This window comes from Manis pentadactyla, chromosome 9 (genome assembly GCF_030020395.1).
Source record: "Manis pentadactyla isolate mManPen7 chromosome 9, mManPen7.hap1, whole genome shotgun sequence".
Classification (NCBI taxonomy): Eukaryota; Metazoa; Chordata; class Mammalia; order Pholidota; family Manidae; genus Manis; species Manis pentadactyla.
Window position 1 is genome coordinate 93,833,554 of NC_080027.1, and position 9,241 is coordinate 93,842,794.

At 44.2% G+C, this 9,241-nt stretch overlaps 1 pseudogene; it reads right to left on the reverse strand.

Annotated features, from left to right (window-relative positions):
• Positions 1-4,191: 4,191 nt before the first annotated feature.
• On the reverse strand, positions 4,192-6,817 carry LOC118923978 (procathepsin L-like; annotated as a pseudogene).
• Positions 6,818-9,241: the final 2,424 nt, after the last annotated feature.

Consider the following 9,241-nt stretch of genomic DNA (forward strand, 5'->3'; position numbering starts at 1 on the left):
GAATATAAGCATTCTTCAGTGAGATTAGTTAAAACTAAAAAGCCAGGAGTAACTTGGCCTGGAATGTTTGAATGTCGCCAGACAAGAAAATACCTCAGCATAGCCCTTGTCTTCATTGTGTCAATTAAATGAGGCTGTTGTAAAGTTTACCTTAGCCTGCTAAAAGCCCAGCTTATCTACTTTAACTTTACTGAGATGCTGCTTTTCTTCCTCCATTCCCGAATCAAGTAATATATAACCTGGGCAATTAATATAGCAAGCAAGTCCAGTCACAAACAATATAGCAAAAACAAGGAAGATTTCATCTTAAAGATAAGATTGCATTTTAAAACCCGAGAAGAAAAAAATATGTTTCTTAACATAACAGGCAATAACCCAGCTCACCTTGGGAGGAAGACAGGCAGTCTTGATTAATGTGCTCCCAAACTAACAAGCTGCTATTTTGGGAAAGAATCAAGGCAGTTAATTTATTGTGTTAACCCTGCAAAATAACCTGAAAGGCCGATTATAAATTTAGTGTCTCTTCAAAGATAAACATTTGGGGACCATTTGGCGGGTCTGTACACCCTAGCCCTTTGCCTGTCAACTACCTGTAAATCCCCTAGACAATGCACCACCACTGGCTCTCTTGTCCCCTCCTGGCATGAGCCAGGAGCTCTGTCCTCTCACCTTATTTCTAAATAAAAGCCAATCCCTGGCTCTCCTACCTAGAGTGTTTGCTAAGTTCATTCTTTGACTCCACAAACAAGAACCCCTGCATCAACCCCACTAGGTGCCATGCAGGCTTTTCATGGAAAGATGAAAAATGTATTTTCCATAAAGAACTTACTTGGTTTATTAATAATGAAATACCCTCTTTTTTGTTAAATGCAGCTTTCTAGATAAAAATTCTTGAGCTTGTAATGTGAAAGCTTAATGTGGCTGTGTAGGAAAAAAGTCAACCTGATACATTTATTCTTTTTGTAATAAGCTTTGCAACTTTGCATTTCCTCTCCGTACATTCTGCGCTGAGGAAGGGTGTTACCTAAGCCTTTTTTTTTTTAAACACTTGAGTTACTCTTGTTTACTTTAGATGTAAATGTCAGGCAGGAAAATAGATATTAGCAGGGTGGAAAGAGAAAAATTCCAGGAAAATCCACTAAAAAGATCCAGAGTTAATCAATTAAAGCTCATAAAGTCAGGAGCAGCTTAGCCTGGAATGTTTGAATATTCCGCACATAAAGCACCCCAGCATAGCCCATGCCTTTATTATGTTAATCATACAGGCACACCTTATTTTTAAACTTTTCCTATATGCTGTTTTTTTCTCCTTGGCCCTCTTCGAGTAGTTTGTAACCTAGGCAACTAATTTAGCTTGCAGTCCAAGCCATAAACAACATAGTAACAGTCAGGAAGTTAAGAAGTAACATTCTTAATTTACTCTTTAGCAAACTGACAATAACTCAGCCCACCTTGGGGGTTGGGCAGACAGCCTTGCTTGATATGTTCCCAGAACAAGAACACCGGGTATCCCAGGGAGAAATCAGAGCAGGAAGTTCCTTGTGTTAAGTTAATTCTAAGTATTCAAAGACCATTTAACAAGTCTGCACCCCCAGGCCTTAGTCACATTCCTTAAGAATCCTTAAAGGGAGGAACCCCCCAACCTTTGGAGGCACTCCTCTCTCTGAGGACGCCTGCATTTTCTAAGTGCACAACCTTGTAACTTTAAATTCTCTCTTTTCAGCCTTTCAGGGTGCCTCTCCTTGCTGAGGTGGCCTGCACTTTTTCTCTCTTTAATTAACTTTAAATAAAACTCACTCTGCTTCACTACTGTGTCTCTGCCCTTCAATTCTTCATTCTGGTGGGGACAAGGACCAAGGAAAATACACAACACTCCCCCAGCATAAGTTTATTTAAATACTTCTTTTAAACATTTAAATACATGCTCAATTTGATCACAATATAGCCATGCATGATGGGATAATAGAAGCTCCCTCCATCCCTTCTTCCAAGTAAAACCATTAGGCAGGAAAATAGATATGAGCGGGGTGGAAAGAGAGAAAAAGGCTTTTAACTGAGCTCCTAGAGTCACAGAAAGGGAGTGGTCTGGCCAGGCAAGCCTCCTGGAGGTCTGAGAGCCTCATCAGGGGACAATAGGAGGTTAAGGTCCCTGGGAAGCATCTTGGGTTGTCTGGGCAGAGGGAGGCAACTGTGAGGGGAAAAAAGTGCTGTGCTGAGGAAGAGATTTTGGCCCTGGGCTATGGCACTTCTGCAAGCTGCAGGATAGGCTGGAGAGGTAGGTTCTCAGTGGGAGGTCAGAGTTAAATGGGAACTGCAGATCCCATCAGAGTAAACATCTGTTTCCCTCTAAACAGAAAATAGAGAAAATAGAGCAGACATGATGATAGAAAGAACCTATTGCAAAAGGGACAAAGGGTCAGAGAATAAAGGAGAGTGAGAAGGCTCTTAGCTCCTGCAGGGAGCCATTGGAGAAGAGGAAAGGGAGAAATCTCCTGGCTGCTCTGGGTGACATTCCCAAGGACCCAATTGTGACCTGCTTCTTATGGAGGGGTTCCCACAAGGTGAGCACAAGTGGGTGCTGCCTCCAGCTGGGTCTGGTGGACATCTCATGGCCAAGGGATCATGAGATGCGGGTCCTTGGGGTTTGCCCCAATTAGCTGTACAGCAGAACACAAAAAGCTTGGAGGAGGAAAGAAAAGAAATACAGTGAGTAGAAGAAATCTGAGAACACAGAAAAGGAAGTCTGCATGGATATATTAAATCCTGCATGGGGACTTGCTGCAGGGTTGGAAGTGGGTGCTTTTGCAGTATACCTTCATTGCATGGACATTGTCTTGCAGTCAGCAGGGTGCCTAATGCAATCTTCCCAGTCCATGACCAACTTGTCCTGTCACAGGAGTCTTCCAACGAGCACCCTGTGTGGCCTTTACTGCTCGACCCATGCCCAGAGTGCAGCTGTTTTGGTCCACAAGAGACAAGGAAGGGAAGGATTCTCAGAGAAGAGGTAGTGAGTGAGTGAGTGCCTCCAGCCAGGTGTTAAAGCACATGTAGTTTACCAGGTGTGGAAATCCACTGGAGTCACACAGCACCAAATATGTTGGTGGGAGAGGTTGATTTGGCTTAGCAGGGATGGAAATCCATCCGAGTCATGGCACCAAATATGTTGGGGGAGGATTGTGTATTTTCCTCCATCCTTGTCCTCACAACAACAAAGAGTTGAGGGGCAGAGACACAGTAGTGAAGCAGAGTAAAAGTTTTATTTAAAGTTAATTAAAGAGAGAAAAAATGCAGGCCACCTCAGCAAGGAGAGGCACCCTGAAATCTGAAAAGGGAGAATTTAAAGTTAAAGGTTACACATTTAGAAAGTGCAGGTGTCCTCATAGAGCTGAAAGGTTGTGGGTTCCCCCTTTTAAGGATTCCTCAGGAATGTGACTAAGGCCTGGGGGTGCAGAGTTGTTAAGTGGTCTTTAAATACTTAGAATTAACTTAACACAAGGAACTTCCTGCTCTGATTTCTCCCTGGGATACTGTCATTCTTGGTCTGGGAGCATATCAAACAAGGCTGCCTGCCCAGCTGCCAAGGTGGGCTGAGTTACTGTGTTTGCTGAAGAGTTACTTCTTAACTTCCTGGGTATTAAAATGCAATCTTTAAGATGAAATCCTTCCTGCCTTTTACTATGTTGTTTAAGGCTTGGCCTGCATGCTAAATTAGTTGCCTAGTTACAAACTACTTGATTATGGTGGGAAAGAGGAAAAAAGCAGCATTTAGGTAAAGTTAAAAAATAAGCTGGGCCTGCATGATTAACACAATAAGGACATGGGCTATGCTGAGGTACTCTCCTTTATCTGGGGAATATTCAAACATTCCAGGCTGTTACTCCTGGCTTTTGAGTTTTAATTGATCAACTCTGGGTATTTTTAGTGTATTTTCCTGACCTTTTTTCTCTTTCTGCTCATATCTATTTTTCTGCCTAACACTTCTAAAAAATGAAAACTCAAATGTCTTTGAATTAAGCAATGAGACTTAACATTATAAAGCTATTTATATAACAGGAATTAAAGGAGTGGTAACATTTTACCCTTATAAACATGTCAAAATGCAAATCACAGCTTGGATCCTCAATGATTAAAGCATCTTATCTTACACAATAAGGGTCTAGTCAGTTTTACCATGAAATTCCTCAGGATATCCCATCAGCTCACACAGTGGGATACCTGGCTGCCATGACAATTCCACAGTGATTTTTCTGGTCTTTGGCTATTTTAATGTAGCCATTCCAGCCCCATTCTGGCCCCCAGCTGGAAGAAGAGCATGTTTTCTGTCTTAAAGAAAGAGTCAAGTAACATTAGCTTCATTAATAATAACAACTAATGCTTAAAACAGGGCTTACCATGTATCAGGCACTATTCCAAGTACTGTTACATTTATTTATGTTAAATGATAAGATGAGTACCCACAGGTCCTTAACATAAAATCTTAGTTGACATAGATCTTAATTCCTGTGAGTCCTTGTCTTAAATTTTTAAGATAGGAAAGTGAGCAGAACTGGGATTCTAATGCAGCAGTCTGTCTACAGGCTTATAACCTCATCATAAGTAAAGAAATTTAGCTTGAAAATTGATCCTGATAACCCTCAAGGCCTCTGAGAGCTGAGAAGCAGAATGCAAAGCCAGGGCACCATGTGGTAATGTGAAGGATGCATAGGCCATGGGCTCTTGGACAATCTTTCAGATTTAAAGAATCAGCAGAGGCAGATGCTTCTGTGAACTATGCCTTATTGAAAAATCCAAGACAGAGAAAGGAAACCAGGCCATAACACCACAAGTGCAAAATCCTTTAATGGAAATCCTTAGAAATAGAAATTCTAAGAAAATTTTCAGAATTTGGAAATGCAATGTTACAAATACTTAATAACCCCAACAAGCTTGCTACAGAATCATATAATCAAACATCAGTACTTCTGTGCTCACGCTAAGTGGGAGAAAGACTTCTGGGACTTCCAAAGTAAGCTATTTGACTTGAAACCAAATACTACTTCCAAATGAAAATAATCCCCTTTTCAGTTTAAAATGTAATATCTGGAGTTTTATACCTGTTCTTGACAAGCCAGAATTTGTTATTTGAATCTGTTCCTTCAAAGCCGTAGCCAACCAGCAGAATGCTGTGATCCAGGTCTTTGCTGTTGCACTGTGGGTCATAATAAATGCCTGGCAGAGAAAAATTCCAACTTGGGGTGAGAAACTCCAACTGACATGTGACAGTAACCCACTCTGACAACCACAGTTAAGAGAGGCATCTCAGAATTCAGTGCAATATCATAGACAAGTTCCAAATAAGATGTAAATATTTGCCAAAAAATAGTAATGGTCAATAAAAAGGGAAAAGCCAAACAACTCACAAGTCACCAACTAAAATCCAAGATATTTTCTCCTTAAAAGACTCCCAGTAGTAAGATCTACTTACCAAGGACCACTCATATTTCCTGGTATTAATTAGCATAAGCCTTTCTACTCTTCGAATGCCCACTAAGGAAACAAGACAAAACAAAAAAAAATACTTAGACTAATTCTGGCAAAAATTTTTTGGAAAAAAGGCCCAACAACTGGAAAATAGTCACATAAATAAGGCTCTAGGATTACATAGCCACAAAGAAATATTCATGAAGAGTTTATTATGAGAAAACACTTAAAGTATAATGTCAAATGGAAGCATCACTGTATTACATGCACACATTCAAAATTCTACAATCCTGGGAAGCAGGACCTCACACTGGAAACTCAGTCATGGTGATGGTTTCCAGTTCTGCCTGCCTGAATTTCTGCAGTGAGGAGACAAACACGTCTACCTGCTTTATAGAACTGGAACGACTCATGGCCAGCATCGATGGCAACAGAGATGGGCGACACTGCCGCCATGGCCTTCATGAGGGCCTTCTCCCACCAAGGGACGCCCACGAAGCCAGTGTCGTTGGCGGCGGCAAACTCAGGCTGTAGTTACAGGCATCTGTGTCCTTTTAAAGGCAAATGGGAAAGAAACTTGATGGCCACCATCCACCCCCTGGGGAACATGAGTTCCAGGTCCACAAAACAGCAGTTTGCAGCTTAATGATTTCCAAGAACTTTGTTATAAAGCAGCCCAGAAAGAAAAATACTTTTGGTTGGTTTGAAATGGGAAAATTAGCAGATGTCTCTTCAATGAGACCCCTTGGGGCTGTCCATAAGGCACTTTTCACCATGGAGGAATCTGCATTATATGCAGAACATTGATATATTCTCCATGTTCCACAGAAGTAAGAACAGCTATACTGCTAACTTTGCAAAAGCTGGTAATTCACAATGACAGTTCTGGCAGTTGGCAAAGAATGTGAATGCTGAATAAAGGTGCCTTCTAGATCTGAAAATTAACTTTGAAAGCAGAGATGGAATAACAAGATAAGGAGCCTCATTTACCCTTGCAAGGGTAAGGATAGGATTCCTCTGAGTCCAGGCCTTCATTCTCCTTATACTGGAAGTCATTGTCCATTAGGCCACCGTTGCAGCCCTCATTGCCTTGAGACTGAGAGCAACCCACCAGGTTCTGCTCACTCAGGGGAACAAGTTTACCAGTTTTCCCAAACATCTGTCCTTCCAGGGCACCAATTGCACTAGAAGTCCAGCAAGAACCACTCCATGTGGCTTTGATCAGGACCTGGCCTCTGGGACCCTGGCCTACCGGCCTGGCTGCCACACACTGGGCACTGAGGGACCTGCAGAGCCAGTGCCCAGGTGGTGTGAGTGCTGATGGATGTGCCCACTGCAGCTCTGAATGGTCCCTCATGGTGGTGTACCTGGTGCCCACCACCTGCAACTGTCAGTGGGTGGTCCTAGATGGTAGAAATTCTACCATGCCCTTTGACCTTTGGTGATGTCTCCTTGGGGGGATGGCTGTCCTGGTGGGCAGGGCTTTGTGACACGTGTCCAGGTGACATCACAACTGCAGTTGCTGGGCAGCTGGCTCAGTGTGTGTTTGGCCTGGAGAGGAGTCAGAAGCTCTCCTAGTTTCATACTCTATTCTTGGATCCTAGGGTGCACAACTGATTGTCTGTATGGGCAATTTCCTTTCTAAGTCCTGTGCCCACCCCACTGCTGTCCCAGCCCCACCATCATCATCCTCTGCTTCTCCCACCCTGGGACACTGCCCCTCCTGCCAGGGAGCACCCCACCATTCCTGTACCTGCCGACTGCCCTGGTCACGGGCTGATCGCAACAGCTCATGTGCCATGATCAGGGGCTTTTCCATCCAGCCACAGAGGCCACATCCTATCCAACAGCCCAGATGCTCCCCTCTGGGTGTCCTGCCCTTGATGAACTGGAGAGACCCACTGAGGAAGCCCACACTCTCAGTGTGTAATTCCAGGATGTTTGGACACTTACTAGCCAGGAGCATTGCTTCTCTTTCAGGGCAAATATGTACTCTACTGCATTTCCGATCTGAGCAGGTAGCCAAGGCTGGGAGGCCAGTGCCAGCCATTCACCTCCCACTTCCTCGCCCAGAAGTGGAGGTCCCCAAAGAGCCTGCAGAAGGGGTGACAGATTAGGAGGATCACACAGAGCCCACAGGGCAGGACAACGAGAACAGGAGCCCCCCAGGGCAGTGGAATATGTCATCTACATCAAGGCCCCTAGACACTGGCAGAGTTCTCCCCTCCCTGGAGTGCAGCCCGTGGCCTCTGGACCACCACCCTAGGCCCCAGAAGATGGCTCGAGGGATGCCAGAGTCCAGCTCCTGCGGTGGGTGTGTTGCCCGAAAGGATGAGATGGAGTTGGTGCACGGAGAGACAGGACACAGAGTCACACGGAGGTGGTCTCTCGACAAAGTGCTGATGACAGCTTTATTTATACCATTTTGCACAAGGATATGATTATTTTTTATTTGTACTTTTGATTAACAAGCATAGGCAAGCTTTTTTCTTTCTGTTTCTTTCTAATCTGTACATGGTTAGTCAAACGTTAGACAGGTGATCTTTTTCTGTTCCTTGACCTAAACTGTTCTTAGCAACATGTACTCTATTGTGTTTTTCATTTCTATGCAAAGCAGTTTCTGAGTAATACATGTGACCACAGAAGCATGCAGCATGTAGCAGTGACTATGGAGTCTATCAGCTCAGGGTGAAATACAGATCACCTACTACCACAGTTAGCTAGGCAGGTATCATCATCTATATTTCTAATGCAATGGGTACATTTTATCCTCTCATAATATTTATTCTATCATAGGTAGATGTAAGATAAAGTTAGAAAGCATGATTTAGTGCTGTAAGAAGGCAAGTGTAGATGATCAGGTCTGTGCCTATAGACTAGGCATTAATCCAAGTTAGACAAGGGCAACAAAACATCCATGGGTGCAGAAGATTTCTCTCAAAACTGGGGGGGTGAGGTTCTAAGCCTCACCTCTGTTGGCCCCCATTTTCTCACCTGATGGCCCCCCTGCAACTGTGCCTTACTTAGGTTGTTCCTCCCTTGAGGAATCTTACCCATCTCTGGCTAACCAGTCATCTTCCGGGGCCATACAGGGAGATGTAAAGCTGGTAAGTGAGAGAGAAATAATATTCTTCGAAAAGGTTAGCTTTTCACTTCTTTGCAGATTTATGCCCCGTGGCTTCCATGCCCAGCACTGGTCTTGAGGTATCTTTACTACTTGGAAGAATTATGATACTTGATAATTCCAGATATGAGGCACAGGTTCTCGTAAAGGGCTGTAATTAGGAAGGAAGAGGAAATGCCATAGAAGTAGCAGATGGAAGAAAACATGAGAAGACTGACCAAGTGTCAGGGTTATTCCATTCAGTATTCCCCTGTAACTCTATTTCTCTAATTTCTCTATAAAACCCTTCATTAGAGGGGGCGGAAGATGGCGGCGTGAGTAGAGCAGCGGAAATCTCCTCCCAAAACAACATATATCTATGAAAATATAACAAAGACAACCCTTCCTAGGATAAAGACCAGAGGACACAGGACAATATCCAGACCACATCCGGACCTGAGAGAACCCAGCGCCTCGCGAAGGGGGTAAGATACAAGCCCCGGCCCCGCGGGAGCCGAGCGCCCCTCCCCCCAGCTCCCGGCGGGAGAAGAGCAGGCAGAGCGGGAGGGAGACGGAGCCCAGGACTGCCGAACACCCAGCCCCCGCCATCCGGGACAGAGTGCAGGGCCCTCGATACTGGGAAAACAGGGCAGCAAGAACAGTGAGCAGGCACTGGAG